General features: G+C 45.5%; 1 protein-coding gene across 2 annotated transcripts in view; it reads left to right on the forward strand.

The window, feature by feature from the left end:
• Positions 1–8991: 8991 nt before the first annotated feature.
• The window catches only part of TCF20 (transcription factor 20), a 128878-nt gene continuing 116955 nt past the window's right edge, over positions 8992–20914 (forward strand). For both annotated transcript variants that reach the window (XM_054272453.1, XM_054272480.1), the window contains exons 1-2: positions 8992–9233; positions 20731–20841. The gene's annotated coding sequence lies outside the window, so the exon portion shown is untranslated. The remainder of the gene's footprint in view (positions 9234–20730; positions 20842–20914) is intronic.

Here is a 20914-nt window from a genome sequence, read left to right on the forward strand (position 1 = left end):
ATGAGAAAAAGGAAGTTTAAAGCTATGAAGTCACAATCTAAAATCACTTCCTTAGTATATGCACCATGGGCAGCCACAGCAGCAACAGCTTGTGTAGAGAGAAAAGCATAAAGCAGAAGGCTGTGAGAGCAGGGATGTTTTCAAATGGTATGGGGTTCTCCAAGGTGGTATGAGGAAATGCCTGAAGGCACAGGTAGGAGAGACTATGAAATATCATTTATATACTATTGGTATAACTACTTTGTAGCAGAGATTTGTTCAGGGAAAAGGCAGTCACTTGATCTTTTTGTTGTCATTTGGTCTTTTTGTCTTACCTGGCCCTGTGGCCCATGAGGATAGGTGCAAAAAATTAGTGCTACTAGCAAGAGGAAATGTATTCATTTCTAAGTGTTAGGCAATTGGGGAAAAAAAAAAAAGGAAATTATGGCTCAGTTTCCCCAGCTCCACAAATGTGAGAAGCAGTGACTGGCTTATTGTGATCACCCTATACATTTTGCTTTAAACTGAATGCTAAGAAGGGATTCCTGTTAAAAACTGTGTCTCTGAGGGCCTCAGCTTCACTTGCTTCCCCCAGCATAGTGCTGTTATGCACAGAGCAGGCTCCCTGGTAGTGGTATAACGTTTGATTCCCAGGTATTGAATTATCCTTTTCTATTGACAGGATTTCAGGGAAGTGGAGGCCTGTTATCAAAGTAAGCAGTGGTGTGAGGTGGAAATGCACTGCCTGCCTTCTTCTAAAGGAGGTGCTGTGTTAGGACTAGGATCCTTTGCCCTCATCACCAGACATGAGCCTTTGGTCCTGAGTGTTGGTGACACTGAAGTCATCTATTCCCTTTAAATGGACTCCTTCATAATGCTTTACAGCAAATCCTTATTTGAGAAGGCAGAAACCAGGGTGCACTTGAGAGGTTTGTTGATTTGATCTTTTTCTGTGGAGGACAAGCTCTTGCATGGGTACTGGTTTGTCATATAAAACAGTGCGAAGTATATTTTGCCTTTATCTGCAGACAAGACCTTACTGTGATGGATAATGCCAGTGAAACATGTGTCCAACGTGTTCTCCTTCATCATTTCTGTCTTCTCTTCTTTAGCCTTCTCAGGGGTCTCTACTGCAAATCATCTCTAAATACCCAGCTGGGGCTGGTTCTTTATCAAGGGAAGTGCTTGACTGCAAGCACCCCAAAAAAATGGTTACCATGGCTCTGGTTTACACTGCTGTCCTACCCAGGAATGCCTACAGATGTGCAAGTCTGGGCCAAGGGCAGGGGTCTCTTGTTCCAGCTGGGTTGTCTCTTGGGAAGACTTGGTGTTCTTTCAGCCCTTGGCCATGCCATATGATGACCCCGTGAGACAGGGATTTAGGGAAGGCAGTGAGTGAAGCCACCAGATGGTGCCCTAGGTCCTCTCTGCTCCCTTTCCTGTCCCCTGCGTGCCCACATGCCCCCGCCAGCTTCCCTGGGAACCCTCAGACCACAGACTCCCCAGGGGTGGGCAGCTCCAGCCACGCAGAACATCCCCAGGCAGGAGTGTCTGCTGCCCCTGGGGCTGGTGACTCTGACACTCCTCAAAGGTCTGCACCTTGGCCCAAGTGCCACCAGCACCTGTGAAGAGATGGGGACAGGACAGGCTCCCCTCTTTTGCATCCATGACATCTGGAGCAATTGCTTCACCAGGTACCAATGTCTTGGCACAAGACTGCCCATGCAAGGGACAGGAGAGTAGCTGCTGACACCATCACTGGGTCAGAGTGGCATCTGAAATGCAAAATTAGACAGATGTTGGGGGCTGCTTGGAATTTCTACCACTTTCTTTCACCATTTGGAAATGGCATCTTATCTTGGGTTTGGGAAAATTTACTGTGTGTCTGTGGTGAAAAAAAATCATTTGCACCATATGCTGCTTCTCTTTTTTACTATGTCAGGAAACTGATGAAGGCTCAGATATTGCTCTTTCTGTGTTTTGGGATTCTGTGGGGGTCAAGATGTGCAATGCACAGTGAATTATCATTGAGAGTTTATAAAGAAAAAAGGAGCAGCTCAGAGAGCACCAGTGATCTCCAAGAGAAGAATGAGAATCTTCAGTGTCTTCTCTTGCTTAATTCTTGGGCAAGCCAGGCTCCACTTACTGTGAGGGATGAAATGTTTTTCTTTCTTAATGATAAAGTGGAAATGCAGATTACTATTAGTAACTAGTATGTCACTAGGTCCTTCACTATTAATAACTAGGCCTGTAAACTGCTGGAATGTGTTGTGAGGTGTGAATCCTCAATGTTCACAGCATCTGTGCATCACAGAGCTGCCACTGTGCAGCTGCCTGGGGACAAAGTATGACGGTGCCCTGACAGTACCAGGCAGGTTCCTGTGGGAAGTGACACGGAGAAGCTGATTTTCAGGGAAGGACTGTTTCAGCAGGAGGGGAGGGCTCCTGTTCCAGGAGGAAATCTTCCTCACTAGCTGATGAACCTCTCCTAGAGCTCCTCTTTTCCTTCAGCTTTTTGAAATATGTGGGTTGTGTTGTATCAATCTGGGCCACATGAAGATTTGGATATACAGCTGGTAGGGCCAGGCAGGTCAGCCACCCTGCTTTAAAGAGTTAGAACGTAATTATCCAAATTGGAACAGGGTGAACATGAAAAAGCTAACATATGGGCTTCTTCAAAACGTTATGTCTTTTAATAACCTGTCAGGGCCTCTGGTTTCTATCCCATCTGAAAGATTCATCTGCCTACAATTTTGTGCAATGATATCTGAGCACTTCCAGGGGTAATAATTGTATCCAAAATACCTGTGACACGGTGAGCTTCCCTCTCTTGTGAGAGAATTAGTGCTGTAATGCCCATAATGGTGCTTTTGGCACTGACAAGTACTATTAAAATCAGAGGTTTCAGAAGTTCTTGCAAGGCTCAGTATGTCATTTCAGCTTCATGCATGGAAAAAATGGAGACTCAGGAGCTTAAATGACTTTTCCAAGACTACAGAGCATCAGAGGTGAAGTTTGGAGCAGAATTCAGGTTTGTATATTCTTAATTCTATCAGGCTGTCCAGGAAGAAGTCAGTAACTGGGTAAGTAAGAGCTACTGAGCTACTTATAGTTTAGGGGAAAATGAAGTTTCTTCCTGAGTCACTAGCACTGGGTTGTGCTGCACTTTGCTTTTCACTTTTGATTTCTCAGACCTGCATCTGCCTAGCTGAGGTAGCAAAGCTGCAGAAGAAGTTACTCCTCTCTTTTACAGAGGCATCCATCATTATGACAATAAGGAAAGCTCATCAGATCCAAATTACCACGGAAAGTCCAAATATATATGCCATAATTCTCCAAATAAATGTTTACAGAGGGAATGTGCTGAGTGAATGTGCTCATCCAACCCATGAAGTCCTTCTGATTGCTGAAGAAGTTCCTGAGCTCATGGAGAGAAAAGCAAATGACTGCAGCTGAGTTGCAAAGGCTCTCCACTCCCAAGGAAGGAGGCAGGAAAGTCCCTACCATCACAGTTAGATACTGGAGAAGGAGGTGTGAGGAGAGCTGATAATGCTGACAGTTACTTGAATGGAAATGCTTGCCATTCTTTTTAATGTTTAAAGGAAACCACAGTTTTGAAGTGATGTAATTCCTGCTCAGTTGGGTTGTTTATTCAAGCAGTGCCGTGCAATCCTGTGCTGGCACATGGGGGAGAAAAAGCAAAACTTCATCTTGGCTCTCTTGGGATTTCTTTACACTTTCAGACTCATTCAGGTAAAGGCAGGGTGCGAATCTGAAGTATGCAGCTCTTCAGCATGGCCCTCTGTACAGACTGGCCCTTGGCTAAGGAATGTGCAGAACGCAGATGGGGGTTCTGAAGGAACCACTTTAATAGAAGGAATTGTAACTGTTTTTCCCATAAGATTTAAGATCTTGCTGTCCATAAAAATCAGGTTAGCTATTTTGGGTTCTTGCAGAGCTAAAATGAACGCAGCATCTCTCATTTCCAGTCATGATAAGTCACTAGATATCAATTCTTAATTGCTTGATTAATCTTGAATTTTCAGAGCTGACAGTGCCTGTCCGAGCACTTAGACAAGAGCTACATTTAAAAGAAAGGAGAAAATGCTTCTTTTTTCTTATTTTTTTCCTTTTCTTTAAGCATGGTCTGCAAGGTAAGAGCATGAAATTACAGAGATTTGTAACATATGTTGTCCTGAGAAAGATGGACCATTAAGCAGGGTGCAAATGAAGTAGTCACAGGTTTGTGAAAAGCTGGGGGGGGGGGTGATGAATTAATTTTAGCATATGCTTCAGCAATTCCTTACAAGATTATGTCAAATATTAGTACATTTTTGCTGTATATTTGTGTGTGTTAGGCCATGTTTTTCATTTACATAAATAAGCAGAAATGTTTCCTTCATGAAGATAATGACATTTCTATGTAGAGAAAGACAATTTAAGGTCAACACTTATGGGGGACTATACCTTTGTGTATGGATGAACTGATAATAATCACTGAACATGCCTCCCTAAAGGGTGGTGTTAAAAAAATATAGACCAAATTAAAAAGACATTTAGACTCCCTACAGAACATTTATAAAATTGTTTGGGCTTTTTTTCCCACCTGTTTTTTCTTCCTCCCAGCAATGAGTGTGTGGCACATCTGGGCTTAGCAGTGACATGGTGTATCAGCCCTTGCTTTGAAGCAACATATTAAACTGTCAGGTCTCCTCTTCTGTATAACAGGCAGGCTAGAAAATATGATGGCACAATGTGATGGAAAGGTGCTATGGGTGCAAGCTTTCCTATGTTACATCTTTTACATCCTATCTTGGTTTCATCCCTCTAACTATGGAATAGTAAAGATTTTTTGCATTCTAATTAATGACTGTATCTGCCACAGACCTTGGAAGAGGTTAGTGCTGTCCAGGACATCTACTCAAAGGTCTGTGTAATCCAAATGAATGTATATTAAAACATCACTGCTGTTTTTTGCAGATGGTGAGCCAGTGACATCTCAAGGAAGTCATAGTGATAAAAGGGAAAAATTTTGACAATAGACCTTCCTGCCCACATCCCCTCTGAATACAAGACTGTCTATGGTTACCCACATGGTTATTTTGGTCTACAAGTGCCTCCAGCGATGGTGTGGAGAAGGGAGATTTCCACATACTGGGCTGGCGCCTATTGCTCTGCAGATGTCCCAGTCTGTGCGCAATTAACATGGTCCCAAAGGCACATTTTCCTCATGTAATCCTTTCCTGCAGTCAAGGTTTCTTTAGTGGTTTCTTGTGTGCTTTGCTCCATAGTCTTCTGTGAATCAGGTGATGGGTGGTCCTGTGGGATGTTATCTTGCAGTTTTGTAAATTAATGTTTTCTTACTTAATTTACTTTATACCATTTATACTCACTCGGACAACCCTAAACATTCTGTCTTGCTCCCTGGTGCTTCTGCACCCCTGAAGTTCTCACCTGCAATTCCCATGATGCTCTTCACAGTTGTTATTTGGCCAACCTACACAAGCTGTAATCCCTTCCATCTTTTTACGTTCCTCTTGTTTTATTTCCCTCCAAGTTGTTGACATGTAGCTAGCACCGCGTTGTCCAGAACTAAACATGTCTTCGAGCTGCGGTCTCACTACTATATTAAAAAATGGGACTAGTGCCTGTATCTCTGAGAAGAGGTCTCTGCCTTTACAGCCCCAAATTAAATTAACTGCATGATTTTTTGCTGCCATATCACATTGCAAAAACATATTAAAACTGCTGTCTACTGTCTCCCTGAGGTCTTCTGGCATTTCTGCTTTCAGTGCTTGAGCACAGATGATTCCTCTCTTCACCTCAGTTTCTGTCTTTCAGTAGCTCATATGTTGTACCTACTGCCTTTGTAGACACGTGGGATCATTCAGGGTTCCTCTTTGAGGAACAGCAGTGTGATTCCTTACACGTAAGTAAAATAAATTCCCTCTCTTTTTTTAGCATGAAATAATCTGTCTCCACCATTTCCCTTCCAGGCTGTCCTATGATAATCTGCCTCAGTGCAATTAAAAGGCATGTTACTCTTTTTGGTTTCCAGATTTTCCTATTTATAACCATATAGAGCACTGGCCTGTATGTTAATAATCTGCCACAATCTGTTTGAACGTCGCATACTGAGGATCACAGGTTGAAACTCTTTTTCTGGAGAAAGGAAAATGCTGTTCTTGCCTTAGGAAGTTTCTGTCCCAAATGTCAAGAATATGGATTAGCTTTTCTTTGGTGGGGAATGACATAGTAAAATGTTGCTTTGTGCGGGAGACTGTTTCTATGGGTGGCACAACAGTCTGAAATTAGCTTCCTTGGGAAATAAGGTCTGTCTGTCACAGAAACTGCCATTGTCCTCATTTTCTGTGGTAAAAACACAGAGCAACACGAATAGAGGAAAGGGGACGAAATCATCACAAACCCAAAACTTTGCTCCATGCATTGTTTCCTTCCTGTGGAGAGAACAAAACAAACCCCCTTCATATGACAGAAGGTAGTCAGATCAGCTAATGCAGTCCTAGAAGATACTTGAATATTATGTTTATGAAAACAGTGTAAGTGATACAGAAGGGAATACATTTTCTCATATTCTACTTCCTAGATAAGAGAATATGGAAGAAGCAGTTGAGGCAAAACATTAAAATGGTATTGTAGCCATGATGGTCTAAAGATCCTAGGGAAGCAAGGTTTGTGGTGAAAGGTAATATCTTGTATTAGATCAACTGATAGAGCTAGAAAAAGCAAACAGCTATTGGGCTCAGGGTCTTTTTATCAGATCTGACAGAAAACAGCAATATTCAAGCTAGCTACAGGTTAAATGCAATTGCTCTTAGTTTAATCTAATTATATTAATCAATTGGACCACTTGAGAGGAAAAAAAAAAGGAGCACCTATGAAGAGGAAAGGGGTGTAAACAGCAGTGACTGGCAGGCTGCTGGTTTTCTCATGCACCTCTAGCAAAAAAGGGCTGTTTGTGCTGGTGACAAAGGAGAGGTCAGCAGGGAGGCTGTAACAGGCTAGGCAGGCAACATCTCCCTTAAATCCATAGCTTTAGTATCGAGGGATTGTAAGTTTTAATGTCAAGCTTTACCTTTTGGGAACATTTTGGTCTCCTTTGGGGTAAGGATTGAGGTGTTCATGTTGTTGCTGTCTGACAAATACTCTCCTAATGTCCTTTGCTGGCTGACTGTATGTGCTTGTTGTAAGACAGAAATTATTTAGTTTCATTCACATGGTTTCTGTGGAGGTATCTCATGTGCTGGATGAAGTGATGAACTGCAGAGATTTGGGACAAGTACATGCAAGAACAAAGAATTTCAGCAGATTTGCTATGGGAGGAAGGGCATTGATTATGCTGTCTGTGAGGTGGTACTGACATATTTCATATTTGATGCTCCAGTGGTATCTGGTTCTATTTCTTATGTTTGCATCTGTGGATTTGCTTCCTGTAATGAGTTGCAAAAGGGAGAGCCTGAAGGTTAGCAGGAGAGATATGTGGGAAAAAACACCCTTTCAGAGCCAGTAGTTTAAGAGATTATTTTATGAGTGGATTTTAGCATGGAGTATTATCATCAGCAGGAGCACGTGGTTGCAGGGGAGAATGCATACAGCAGAGACTAAAATAAAAAGCAGAAAAACAGATTGGCAGAGAGCTAATGTAGTTAGAGGCTTTGCCAATCCCTGTTAATTTTGGTAGCATTAGACAAACACCAAATAAACCTTGATTCCTTGAAAAGTTATTTTCCAAAATTGCTGTTGTTGCTACCGTATCTTTGTTGTAGTAAACTTGTATCTATTTTATGGAAGAGTGACCTTCCTGTATAAAGCAGATTACCGGTGTTCCCCTCAGAGCAGGTGTAACAGTATCTGCAGGACTGACTGAATCTCGCAGCCTTTTGTTGTGCTGTGAATGGCTGCTGATTTTATTGCATCTGCTTTGTAGAGCAAATTTGATGGCCTGTAGGTTCTCGTGTATGTGCTGGCTTTTGGGGTGCTGTTTTTAATGTCAGCTGTGGTGTCTAGGAAAGTGATTCCCATGGAATAGCAATATTGGCATGGCAGGGAAGCTGCTCATTGAATTGGTGGTTGTGTTTGATGAGGGAATCTGAGATTTTCTGAGCTGTCTGCATTTTTGATAGAAATCTCACCCATGTTTCCTGTACAAGGCCTGGCTTGGTGGTGTTTGTTTTTCAGTCTTGGATTGTGAAGAAAAATGGCATATTGGGGTTTTAAAGACCTGCAGGAAGGCAATCTCTCTCTGTCCCCTACTTAGAGTTTGGCAAACAAAAGGAGATGATTAAATGCTCTCTGGAGAAGAAAGCTGGATGCTTGCTGCATGATGGAGCAGACACAAACATTTCAAATGGTTCAAAACCAAAAATACTGAATATATTTTTAAAAAATCCTTTGAGAGCTGTTAAATACGAAGACCCTAGCTATTGGTAAGTGCCTGGCCACAGGATGATGGTCATGGTCATAGTCTTCTGGGGCAGTGCCATGGTCTGTTTCTTGTAGCCAGCTCCTAAGGTTTGCCTGTTCAGCAATCTCAAAGGCAGGATGCTGATCTGATCCAGTACTGCTATTTCTCAGATCTCTTCTCGAGAAAACGAGGGGTTTTCCTCTCTTTTGTTGCGAGCCTCAACTGGAAAGCACATAATTACGTTTTTATTTACTTTGCTGACTGCAGCGGCAGGCCCGGGCCTGTGCATCAGGGCCCCGAGCGCAGCGCCAGCAGCCTCAGGAGGGGAACAAGTCCCCTGCAGGGGCTCCGTGTTACCCCTCCCAGAGCGGGGCTCCGGCGCGGGGGCAGGACGGCCCGCAGGGCAGCGCCCGCCCGGCCCCGCCGCCTCCCGCTCCAGGCAGGCAGCGCTCGGCTCGGCTCCGCTCCGCGGCCAGAGCCCTCCTCGCCCTCCTCCGCGGTCGGCCCCGCCGCCGAGCCCGCCCCGCCGCCGGCTCCTCCTCCCCCGCCGCCGCCGCCGCTCCGCCAGCAGCCAGTCGGGCCTGAGACCCGCTCCCGGCTGCGGGGCCTGCGCTCAGCGCCGGCGGAGGGCGGGCAGGGGAGAGCAGCGAGGAGGGGCAGCGGAGACCGAGCCCGCCGCGTCACATGAGCTGACAGGACCCGCTCCCGTTCCCGGTCCCTTCCGCGCAACAAAGGGTCGGCACCTCCTGTGCCCGCCGCGGGACGGGGCGGGGCGGGACGGGACGGGGCTGGGCTGCCATGGGACCCTGAGGGCCGCCGGCCCGCACAGGTAAGCGGCGGTGAGGGGGCGTGTGTGTGTGTGGGACCCCGGCGTTTGCTGGGGGTGTGATTTGCTTTCCACACCCTCCCTCCCCGGGTCCCTCCGCCGCCTTCCCTCGTGTGAAGGGCGGGTGGGGGCTCGGACAGCCGGGCAGTCCCCGCGCGTGGGGGTCTGTCCGTTTCCTAAGTCTCCGCTTACTTCATGTTATTTCATTTTTTACGGCAGTCAAACAGTTAAAACCATGGGGTTTGTGCGTTGCCACCCCCCTCCTTCCCCTCTCCTTACCCATCTCCCTCCCCTCCCCCCCTTATGGACCTCCACGTCGTGACCTTTCTGGCTGTTAAGGATAATATTAAGGTGATCTTTATTTTTGTTAAAGCGCTGTCCTGCTTGCGAGCGGCCTTTCCCAAGGCAGGTCGCTGCTGGGGCGGCAGGCAGCCCCCCGCCCCCGGGACTTGCCCGCTGGGACAGCGGCTGGAAGTTGTTGACAGCGGCGGGCGCACGTGTGCCACACGCTCCTCGAGCCGCCGAGGTTCGGGGCTGGAAACTCCCGCTGGGAGCCCGGGCAGCCGCACCGCCGGCCGAAAAACACCCCAGCAGGGCTGGCGGCTGCAGCCTCTGCTTGGTTGGGAAGCCTTCTACCCGCCTGGTGGGGCTTGAAGTGGTCCCGGGGGCGCAGATGTCAGGCAGGGTTTGTGGGTGGCTGAAGGCGGTCCTGGGGATGTTTGCTGGGGGGGCAGGAGGGGCTTGCAGGGAGCTGGCACCGTGGCACGGGTGATTGGAATGAGGAGCTGTGGACAGCCTGGGCAGGGTTCTTGGCCCCTCTATTGTGTGTGTGGTTCAGTGTGATGCTGCTGAAGGGGACAGTGTGAGGGATGGTGTGGGGTTTTTTTGTCTGGTTTTCGTTGTTGTTTAAGTGGGTTTTGTTGTTTTTGTTTTGTTTTTTTGTTGTTGTTTTGGTTTTTGTTGTTGTTGGTTTTTAAAAAACTTATTTTTGGCTTGTGACCCTGTATGCTGTGATATGAAAGTAAACTCTCCTGGGCATGGTTAGCATCTTCCTTCATATGCCAAGTGACCACTGGCTTGAGTTTTAATGAAGGCACCCCTACACCCTGGCTCTGTCCAACTGGGAGTGTTCCTGGGAAGGAGTCTTCCTCTGTGTGGCTATCTTGGCTTGTGTGGATGGAGAAGAAAATGCAGTTCCCTTTCAAAGGGAGATGCTTGGCCAGCCTTTATATCACTTCAAGTGATATAAATCACTTCAAGTCAAAATTAAATGTAAGTAGAACTATGAAGTGAGGAGACACAAGCCACCTGCTGCCCTCTATATGCCAGGTGTCCCTTAGGGCAGAAACAGTTTCTGGCAAAGCCAGTTGCATTTGGGTGGTGTTGCAGGACTAGGTTCATGTGGTTCAAGCAGTAGGAAACTGCTGGTATGCCAGGGAAAGTGCTGGGCAGTGAGGACGCCAAGGGTGTGTAGCATCTTCCAGTGCAGCTGATGTGTCCGGAGGTGTTTCACAGCTCCTCTTGCTGCAGGGTTTGGGAAGAAATGGGGTGCATGAGCAAAGAAGTTGAGCAGATACAGCTGTTAGCCTTGACTGTTGAGAATTGTGAATTAGCCCACATGTGCTGCCCCCACCCTAGCATTTTTAAGGAATTGGTGTCCTTCAGGGTGAACCAGATTTGCAAATTTTTGCCTATCTTCAAGCAGACTTGGACCTGGAGTTTATTTTTAATGGAAACCAAACATCTTAAGCAGTGTGACTTTAGTAAAAGCAGCAAATGTTCCAAAACTGGGCAAAACTGTGAAAACAGAGAATACTAATTTTAATTGTGCATTTTTCCACAACTCCTTATTTTCACAAGATTTCTGTCCCGACTCTCCTTACTTTGTGGGTGTTTCTTGGTGATGGTAGAAAACAGAAGGTAACTTGTCAATAGCTGCTCAAGTTGGGCTGCTGAGGGTTGAGATTGTTGACTGGTTTTTAATGTAAGCAGCTATCTGTGTCACCAGGGTCTGATCTGAGACCCTGAGAGTTTGTTTCATGGGGATCATTAACTGCTGTGGAAGACCAAATGATTGTGGCTGATAACTTGTGTCTTCATGGAATAGGAGAAAAGTTGGCTTGTTCTCTAGCGTGGATGGGAGGTTTGAAGTGAAAGTTAGTTCATCTGTCCCTTCCCTTTAAAAGAATGTACAGCACATTTTTGAAACTGAGTCATCAGGTACAGTTTACTTCAAGTATTTTGAGCTGTTACAGATTTGATGCTCTTTGGCCACATGCTTACTGGAAGTTGTTTGACAGTCTCGCTCAGATTTGCCCTGGCTGGGCTCAAAAATGTGATGAGGGGGTTTCCTTGCTGCAACCCGTTTAGATCTGAGCAGAAGTATCTTAAAAGGGGTGGAATATTTTGATGTCCTGTGCTCCAGACAAACTGGGAAAGGAGCATGCAAGGCTCTTGTCCACCAGCCAAGTGTGGATGTGCTGTCAGCCTCCCACTGATAAACCAGAGTTAGTTTTTGACTCTCTCTGAGCTGTGCTTCTTGAGAGGTGTAGCACAGCATTGGGCACACGGTGTGTGGAGGGCAAATTCCCTCCAAAGTCACTTTGTCATGGAAGTCATAACAAGGATGCACAGATTCAGGAACAATTATTAGTGTCTGATGACCTGACCAGCATTGTGTGATGACACTGAGTAATAGATAAAAGGTTTTATGTCCCATAAATTTGGTTCTAGCTTCAGGGTAAACTGCAAGGCTTTTGAAAATGTCTGATGACTCTCTGGTAACTGCAAATAGGTGCAAGCATTAGTTGCTTGAAACAAGTCCTTAGAAATAAGAACAGACACAGATGGAGGCTATAGGTAGGAAAGTGAAAGAAGAGCTAATTGCTATTTTAAAGTGTATTTTTCAAATCACGTTTAATCCTGCATATATGATTCTGTGGGTGACCCAGCAGCTCCAGCAGTTTATTCATTTATTTAAAACGGCTTTGCAGTTCACCTTGAAAACCACTTCCTGCCATATGGTTATATTATTTCCCTATGCCACATTTTTTACTAATTATTAAAGACCATTTGCTTTAAAATAGGTGTTTTTAATTTCACAGCCTTGTCTGCCTCTCCTGCTTGATCCTGCCCTGGAGTCAAGAGGCCGTGTCTGTTCATTCTCCATGGCAACAGGCTGTGATTTACTTATTTCAATTTAATTAAAAAGCAGATATCAAATTCTAGGCATTTTATACGTTTCTTATATTAGAAAAATATCAGTGGATCAGTCCCCACAACAGATCTACCAGTCTCAAAAGTAAAATTCTTGACCTAAGCCACTGGTTTCTTTCTCAGTCCACCCCTTTGGGAGAGTTTAGGAGAGGGGGGAGTGCTATAAACTGTCCTCAGGTGAAGGAATTTGTATGCAGGCTGGAAATGAAGGCCTAAGTCCTAAATTAGGTTTTCAAGCTCTGTGATTTTACAAATACTAATTTGTGTTAGTCAGGGATAAGGAAACAGGGGCAATGATGGGCAATTGCTGGGTAAAGAGGAGATTAGGGTCAAGAAAGGACCTTGGGGATGGATGGAGGAGCATGGTGAATTTACTAACCTACAGGTGTTAGGTTTGGTAGAAAATGGATGGAGTGGAAACAGTGTAATTAACTGCCAAAATTAACACTCCTTTTTGCCTTCAGTACCAGCACACCAATTCTTAATAGGATTTTTTTCCCTTGAAGGGCCTGTTGAGATGACTCAGCCTTTGGAGTACCTGCATGCCAGTGGTGGTTGCTTCCTAGGAGAAGCTGTGCCTGCTGAATTGGATAACTAGACTCAGGTGCTGTTTCTGAGCTCTGATAATGTGTGGAAGAAGACAAGTTGGCTGTGCATTTTTATGAAGCCTTAAGGAGCAGTTATCATCAGAAGCGTGCCTGCACAAAACTGCACCTTTGGATTTTTTTTTTCCCCTTTAGTGTTGCTACTCCCAATGCTTTTTCACAGTCATGGCTGGCAGCTGTAACAACAGACACTGATTCTTGCTGCTCCTAGCCCTGCCAAAGCCCATGAGGCTATGTCAGATAACACTGGACTCTCTCCTGGCTTGCTTATCTGTATTGATTAAAATGATATCCAGAGTTTCTAGCAGAGGATTCCCGGTGACCATGCACCAGCTGGGAAGAGAGCCTCTCTGAGTCCTGAGGTGAGCAGTCAAGCAATGTTTACTGGTAAAGCCAGCATGTTTGGTCTGTGAGCAGTATATCTGAAATCTCATAATGCTGTTCCTAATAATAACAGAATAAACCCAAGCAAAACCTCAAAGCAAGCTTTTGTTTGTTACTGTGTTTAAGCAGATACATTCAAAGAATTTATATCCAACTGGCAACATTCTTAATCCTTTATTACTAGTTTTACGAGAGTACAGTCATGATCTGTATTCTTTAAGAGTGCATCTGTTCCTCTTGTTTATCCAGCTTTGAAGTAGACCTTGCTGATATTAATTTCTCTATAGCCTGTAACCTCATCTATAAAATGAAGGGAATACTTCATACAGGCAGCTGTGAAGTTACATTTATTGTCTGTAAATTGCTTCTAGTAATTGAGCAGAGGAGGTGGAGAGAAATAAAGACAGTGGAGTTAATATGGGCTTGGTTTTTTTTTAATAAAGGAAAAGCATAATTTTTGTTCATCTGATGATGTATAAGCTAATGGGAAAAGAAAAATTCACCCTGAAACTAACTGTTAAGTTTGTAATGAAAACAGACATTTCTTTACCATAGTGATGAAGGCAGCCATCTTGTTTGATAATAACAAAGTCCAATTTAGAAATAGGGAAAATTATTATTGGAAATCCTGCAGTACATCTTGTATTTCTGTCTAGTTTGGGTCTGCTCAGTTTTAGTGTTGTTTTTCTTCTGCATGGCTGCCTTCATAAATGCTACTGCTGTGGACACCAGGTAAAACTAGGTAAATAGGTAAAACTACCTGTTTTAAGAGTATTAGCAAACACCTCTATTGCAGGCTTTTCAGCTAGGCCACTTGTTTTGTGCTGACCAGTATACTTGCTGGATGAAACTGCAGTTTCATGTGCGTTAAGATGGATTTTCTTGCTGTGGCTGACCCAATCTAACCGCTTGCTCCTCCTAAGAGGGGTGATCATGCCTTGCTCCTGGCTCTGTGGCCGTATTTCTTGCCTTGTGGATACAACTTGTTCAGCTTTTGGAAAGCTGACTTGCCCAAAACCAAAAAAAAGTGAATTGTTTTCTCCTGGGACAGAGAGCTGAACCTGTTCACCAGGTTCAGGCTCGTATCAGAGCTGCCGCTAAGGAGGGGTGAGATTTGTTTTGCCAGCAGTGAAAGGTAAGGAATGAAAGAAAGGTGAAAATGAGCCCCCCCTTTTTCGGCAGCAGTGACCTATTAGCCTGGTTCAGTTGTAATGTGAAGCCTCACCCTCAGCTTTCATTTTCAGATCCCTCCCTTCCCCCCTGCACCTCTTCTGTCCCTCAGATATGCTCGTGTGCCTCCAGATGCCGACTTCATTCCCAAGCAGTATTTTCAAAAGGGGGGAAAAAAAAGGAAAAGGTTGAGTTTCATTGCCTCTACAATTGGAGAAATACTGTAGTTCCTGAGACCCCATTGCTTGGAGCCTAAGAATTATTATTATTATTAGGCTCATGTATTATTATTAACAGGCTCAAAAAATAGTAGCTGTAATCATTCTTTATGAGAGGGCAAAAGGAAACTGCCTGGTGGGACAGCTGTAGGCCAAGTTTGTAAAAGAGCTTCTTCCCCAAGCCTGGTGATGGTGGCTGTTTGGACAGAGACCCTGGAACTGGTGGGTCGAGGTGGTCTGGGGTAAATGACAAGGAGAGGAAACATCTGGAGAATTTTCTGCATGCCATGGTGAGCCAGGCCTGGAGCTGGGTACCATGGCACCAGGAGGAAGTCTCTCCTTCTCCAAACTGTGGCTTGCAGTTGTTCCAGGTGCTACTGCCTAACTAATTTCCAGACACTAGCAGAAATTGTCCCTTGCAGGACATTGCTGTGGTGTTGTAGAATAGTGCTGTCTTGCTCAGGGATGTGATGAAGCCTGGGGTGAGATGAAGATCAGGCTCCACGCAAACTGGCCAAGGCAAATTTAGCTTCTGCTGGCTGGAAGGGGTGATGTTTGTGCCTTAGCTGTGCCAGGGATGTTTTGGTGTGTCTGCATTAGCCTGATGGCTGCGGGGAGGATGTGTGTCCGAAGAGACACGTGCCCAAGCATCTGCTCAGCAGGAGCACAGTGCAGGTTGGAGTGTGCATTTGGAGATGAGATGGAGGCGTCTGTTGGCCTCCAGCAATTGCCCTATGGCTGGAGAAGCAGAAACAGTGCCTGCCTGGTGAGTTTTCTACAACATGAAGGTGGAGATGATGTCAGTGAAGTGCAGTGTGCCAGAGGCAGCAGGATACAGTGAGCCTGTGCATGTGTGGACTGACCCAGCAGCTGTACTTGGCAGGAGGGGCAGGCTGCAATTGGTGTGGTGCGCAAATTAGAAGTGTTTGTGCAGCCATTTTCAAATAAGGAGAGTCATAGGCAGGGACGAGAGAATTCGCTCCAGCTTTGAGAGTTAGAGATTTGTTTAATGCTGTACTGTAGTTGGGTTGGGTTTTTGAAGCATTTGAACCTAAATTCTTCTCATTGGTAGCCAAAGACATGGCCAAAGAAAGGTTATTGTGGGGTTGTGTTGTGTTGAATGGTAAGGTTATACACTGGGTGGCTGTTACAGTGGTTTTGTGTTCCAAGGATGGAGTGAATAAAGGAAAGAATCAGTGCATTGATATTAAATAATGATGCCACTGGATATGCTGAGTACAAAGTGTCTTTGTTTTCAAGGCTATGTTTGGGTTTTTTTTAAAACTGACACATTTATAAACCAGCTGCGATATTTTTTTTAAAGACACATTTGTAAGAGTGGGGGCAATATAGAAAATGCTGGAAGTAATCTCATTGAGAGAGATGGTTTTTTTCCATTCCTTTGCACATGCATGCAGCCTCTGGGGAAGATGTTAGTGAAGGAGCTCGGATAATCGGGGTCTTCTCTGGAGCTGCCATTGTTCTGATTGGTGTAATGGGTATTAGCTGGGGAATGTGTACAGATGCACAAGCTGATGGGCTGTCTGGGGTTTCATCTCTGCAATCTCCCTTTTTTTCACTCCTCCTGGATAGAGATATGTATCCTGGCAGATTTGTCTTCCACCTACATCTCTTTCTCTTCTCATGTAAATACTTGCTGATTTTTTTTTTTCTTTGAAATTGTTTTTCTTCTGGCAAATCTTCTACCGTGCTTGTAATGGGTAACTTTTCTCCTCATGATGATGGGTGTTCCTGTAAGCCAGTCTCTTCCTGGATTTCCTGGATCACTTTGCTGAATTTTCATGCAATCTGCCCTGTCTGGGGGCAGCTTATCTGCTCCTGTGATGGTTGCTCTAATAAAGATCCAGGTGGTGTAGCTGACTTCAGCAATGCTCCAGCTGCCCTTTGGAGTGCAAAGGAATGCAGTTAAAAAGCAGCCTTTTTGGGGTACTGTTTGTCCTCAAACCTGAAATGCTGAGAGCGTGTTAGAGTTCCCATGTAGGACTGTAGTAATTAAATAGTACTGGAGGGAGAGGGAGTAGCAGAGCATGTGATGGTCATTTCAGATAGATTAACAAAGAGGGGCTATTACAATGCCAGCAGAAGACGTCCTAATCTGGAAGTTCCTAGCCAGCAAATATTTTAAAAAGCTATTCCAGAGAGTAAGAGGGAAGCCTGAGAGGTCTGTGCTATAATTAATTGCCCAGATACCACTGGAGGAGCAGTTTGAAGAAGGGAACTCATATGGGAGCTGGATCCGGTGTAGAGGGGGAAATGGGAATTTCCTGACTTTTGTTTGCAAAGATCAAGCATAGAAGAAATTTTAGACAAAATAGGTGCAAAGAAGGACTAAAATTAATAGGTTATTCTTTTTTTTTTTTTTTTTCTTTGCACTGCATGCTCCTGGCTAGTGTTACTTGAACATCAATTGAAACAGTACGGAGCATGCTTGAGAACTGGAGACATTAGGCAGAAAGAGAGAGTGAATCTGATTAGCTTTGCTTTTCGAGCATTAAGCAGAAAGCCGGCTGAAATGTGATTGCAAACAGATAATAGCAGCAGGCTCCTGAGGCACCACCACAACCCAGCATATGGGGTGATGGATCTAGCCATGCCATAGAACTGTTTCTTGTAATAGAAGCTGCTTGCTTTTATGTTGCGGTTGCTGTTGTACTTTCTAATTATCCTATTCATCGCTGTCTGCCATTTTGAGCCTGGCCACGTGGGATGGCTCAGCCCCCTGGAATGTGTGCCCTGTGGAGCACTTCTGCCCTGAATAGTAACAGGAGCTCTGGTAGCCAAAGGGTGAGAGGGAAGAGGTGCCAAGGCTCAAGAGTCCTAGCTATTTCCCCCCTTATTTCCAAGAATAAGGGAAGTAACAGCTGCTGCTTTTGCCGTGATGGAAAAGATGAATGCTGATGTTGTGTGTAAATCTCCAACTTCCCTCTGCATGTCCAAGTATCAGAGCTTGTTGGGAGAAGGTTTCTAGTGACCTGTAAAAAGGGGCATCTATCAGTTCTACTTATAATTAATAAATAGAAGCTGGCCTTGCTACACCAGTCACTTTTTTGGCACGGTAACAGAGATCCTGGAGCCACTTCCAGTCTGGGGCCTCTCTCCCACACAAAGCAAATGCAGCAGAGAAAGCAGGCAGAGGCTGGGCTGGTGCACGCTGGAATTGGAGCTGCTGACAGAGCATCTGACACCCATGCCTGATGCTTGGGGTGTTTGTCTTGTGGTGATCCTTTCCCCAAAACTGCCTGCTTTCCCCTCTTTCTATCCAAGGCTTTCATTGATGGAAAGTCTAAGAAACCATTTCCAAAGCTGATATGGATCGGGGGAATGTAGATAGAATGGGAAGAGCAGACCTTTCCTTAAGATGTCTGAACAAAGCACAGGAGCAAGAAGCTTCCATGTGTATGTGTATATATGTGTGTGTGTATGTATGTGTGTATATATATATATAAATATATATGTATGTATTTTAATGCTAGAAGGGGTAGGTCAGGCTGGTGTTTCTGTGACCTTTTCTCAGCCGTGGCTTGCCTTTCCTGCATGCTGCCTCTCCTTGCCTGTCAGGGGACTTCCACTTCCTTCCTGCTGACCTGCAGGGCTGCAGGCAGCCTCCCTACCCTTGTGGCAGCTCCCAGCTCTGGCTCTGAGCCCAAGCTAATAATCCTGACATATTTTACTGCCTTGTGCTCTGCTCCATGCCTTGCTGTAGGGGAGACTGTGTGAGGTTGTGGTTTGCATGACTTTAAGCATTGCACTGGCCCTGGGGAAACCCAAACCTCATAATAAGCACCGGCTGAGCCTCTGGTAGAGCCTGGCTATGCTCAGCAAGGCCCCTTGCTTCCCTACTTGCAGGTGACCAGCTAGCACAGATGCCATCCAAACACACCTTCCAATTGTCTCTGGCTGTCCGGATGACTGCCAGTGCTATGGGGTTTGGGTGGAAGTAGGAGGCATTGATAGTCAGGAAAGGAAAAATTCATCAGGTACCAGAGAAGGGTAATGAAGATCTCCTCTCACCACTCTCCCCACGCATCAAAGCACTCTTAAAAAAAATAGAGCACTCATCTTTGACCCCCATTAATGACTGGCTTGGTCTGCGTAAGAGTTTTATGAGTCTGTTGATGCTCCCACAGAGTTTAATTATTTAGAGCATGAGGTGGAGGTTTGTGCTTTCACTGCTGATGGTGCAGGGTTCAGGCCCTCCTGGCGGGCAGGGGGTTGGTTACAGAGGCAAGCTGGCTGGGAATGCAGCCACTGGCTCTGAGGAGCCTAAGGGAGGCACGAGCTGCAGCTGTGTGGTCCTTGTGCAGGCTGGGCAAAGCAGTGTGTCCTTCCCATTGTGCGAGTTCCACGTGACCTGTCATGTGGAATTCAAGGTCTTTGTCCTTATCATCAAGGCATTTAATGGTCTGGACCTGAGATAACTTAAGTGTCTACCTGAAACTGTTGGGTGGACGTACTTGTGGCAGATCCTGCTCGTTGTTGAGCCCCCAGTGAGTGCTAGAGGCTTTAGGGGCTGGTGTGAGACTTTGGCAGCAATATCTGATTTATCGGCCTGGGGCTACAGGCCTTTCCTGTTCCCTGTAGTAGCAAGTCTTTGCCTGCCTCTTTTCTGTGACCAGCACCTCCTGTTCCCCCCAGAGTCTGCTCTACACTCTAGCAACCAGTTTTCCTACTGTAAAATCCCATCCTCAACCTGCTGCTTCCTTCCCTTTGCAGTACATCAGCTTGTTCTTGCCTTTTCTACTTTTCCTCACCTAGCACTTCTCTGCTGGTGATCCTCCTGGGACTTGGGAACACAGAACAGATATAAGGAGCAACCAAGGAACAGCTGGGTGTCCGAAGACCTTTGTGCAGCTTGTGTTCCCAAACAGGCAGCTGGTCAGCTAGACCAGGAGTATTTTCCTGATGTCCTGCTGACCATTCAGCTAGAGTTCCACTTCTAGTGGGAAGGCACCAGTCTCCAGGTTCAATTGAGTGGGATGTGGGCTGGTCTGATGTGTGGGCTGGCCAGCTGGAAGGGTCAGATGCTCACCTTCTGTCTGCTTCTGGAATGGGTAAATTCCTTTAGAATTTATCTCTTATGTTTGTGGGTCCTTAGGGCTTTCAGTTGTCATCAGTGCTGAAATGAAACAACAGCAACTGTTCCTTGCAAGACTCTAAGTGGAGGCTTATTTCAGAGCAAAAGTGATTAGTATTGGTGGATCTGGGTTTGGCTGATAGCCAAATAAATTTATGGCAGACTGGAAAGGCTTAGTTGATATGGAAGGTTCACATGACATTGCTCGTACCATCCAAATCAATATTGATGTACTGAAAATGCCTGTGATGGCAGACACCAAGCCAGTGGGTCACCTGGTGCTGCTGCTGAAGGCTGAGATCACTGTGTGTGCTGGGGCTCACCGCTGTGCTCTGCTGCCATTTCTTACCCCCTGAGCCCAGGGACCCTTGAACCTTCTTCCCACATCTGTTCTCCCGCTGTCTCCTCGTACGTGCTTGATCTCCTGTTTTCTGCTCTAGCAAGGGCCTGTGTAGGCTCTTGGTTGCAGTTGCATGCCAATAGGCTTTTCATGATATCCCTATTTACCCTGGTTTATCTCTTCCCACTCCTTTCCCTATTCCTCTTTCATTTCCTTTGGTATGGGAGTAATGTTCCAGGTTGTGTTGAGAGACTGGGCTGAGCTGAGATGACAGAAAGAGGGTGGAATGGAAAAAGGGGCTTTTGCTGGTAGATGTGAGTTTCTGTCACCAGCTCAGTCTTCAATCTGTTGATTTTTGTGGATCTAGCTAAATCAGCAGGATCTGCTAGACAAATGTGGGGTGCTCTGTGTCCTGTATCCATATTCTACTTTGTTTTTCTGTTTTTCTTTTTTTCCCCCTGAAAATTAATAGGATTCTACCCATTGATGATTAAATCAACGCCTGGAGTTTTGGAATGGATCAGATGCGTCAATCAAATGTTACCACATTGCACCCAAAGAGAGGAATGCCATCCAGCTGGGGGTAGGGTCTGTTTTTTCTTTGTCCCCATCAGTGTCTAGAGTTACTGGAAACCTTTCTGGGTTTTTAAATGTGA

The sequence above is a fragment of the Melozone crissalis genome, unplaced genomic scaffold (assembly GCF_028551555.1).
Source record: "Melozone crissalis strain CALT ecotype California unplaced genomic scaffold, PUWL_Pcris_2 ptg000004l_1, whole genome shotgun sequence".
NCBI lineage: Eukaryota > Metazoa > Chordata > Aves > Passeriformes > Passerellidae > Melozone > Melozone crissalis.